This window comes from Cottoperca gobio, chromosome 4, assembly GCF_900634415.1.
Source record: "Cottoperca gobio chromosome 4, fCotGob3.1, whole genome shotgun sequence".
NCBI lineage: Eukaryota > Metazoa > Chordata > Actinopteri > Perciformes > Bovichtidae > Cottoperca > Cottoperca gobio.
Window position 1 is genome coordinate 14,248,214 of NC_041358.1, and position 1,158 is coordinate 14,249,371.

Consider the following 1,158-nt stretch of genomic DNA (forward strand, 5'->3'; position numbering starts at 1 on the left):
TTTTCCACTTACACGACATCGCCTCTACACTGGACAAAATGTGCAACTGCAGGTCACTGTCTGTATTTCTCATCTTTAGCCGCTAGAGAGCGACAAAACATCAGCAATGTAGTTTCATGCCATGTGCACAACAATCAGAATTCCGAATCCGATTTATTGCCAAGTTTTTACATACAAGGATTTTGCTTTGGTGTTTTGATGCATAACAATAAACATAGTAAGGGGAAATACATAAATAAATAAAATATCGCGAAGGTAAAAATAACATGAATATAGAAAACATAAAAACTATTAAAGATATGTACAGTATCAGTGAAATGAAAGAAGTGCACAGTTACAATTCAATTAGAGAGAAGCAGTTGTTCAACAATGCTAGTGAAATATGTACAGAAAGAAAAACACTCACTTAACTGTAAAGGTGTTTTGTCTGTCAGTTGTGACTATATTCTGAATATTTCTTTAACTTACTATATTATTATTATAATGTAATTGATTTCCAAAAACACATTCATAAATCTAAATACTTTAATCCCTAGCCATCTTTTTTAGTCTTTGAAATTATTCCTAATAAGACTTTAAAAACGTTTTGCTGTGTACATGCATTTGACTCCATCAGGTAAGTTCTAGCTGGTGAGGTGGAGGATGGCTGCAATGAAAATGGCAAACAGGGTCAGTAATTTAAACAGATAGATCTCACTGAGATCAAGATCTCTTTTTCAAGAAAAACATAAACAGTACGCAAAGTATAGATATAATGTTTTGAAGTCCAAATTAAATGAGATTTAAGGGTTAAGCTTTTTGTAACATACTAAATAATGCACCATCGGCGATGATTCAAAGTCGAGTCTGATTGTCCTCCTTCAGGCTGGGAGGGACTCTGGGGGGCTTCTACATCTCAGACTAAATAATCCACACTCACACAAACATAGGGGTGCTGTAAGTGTGTGATACCCCTGCATAACACCCATATAATCCACTGCTACGATTGTACAAGCATTCAGTCTGCTAGGACACGGATGCAAGCGCTCATGTGCTGGAATCCAAACAGATGATCTTCACAGCCAGAATGTGTGTGTGTGTGTGTGTGTGTGTGTCTGTGTGTGTGTGTGTCTCTGTGTGTGTCTCTGTGTGTGTGTGTGTGTGTGTGTGTCTGTGTGT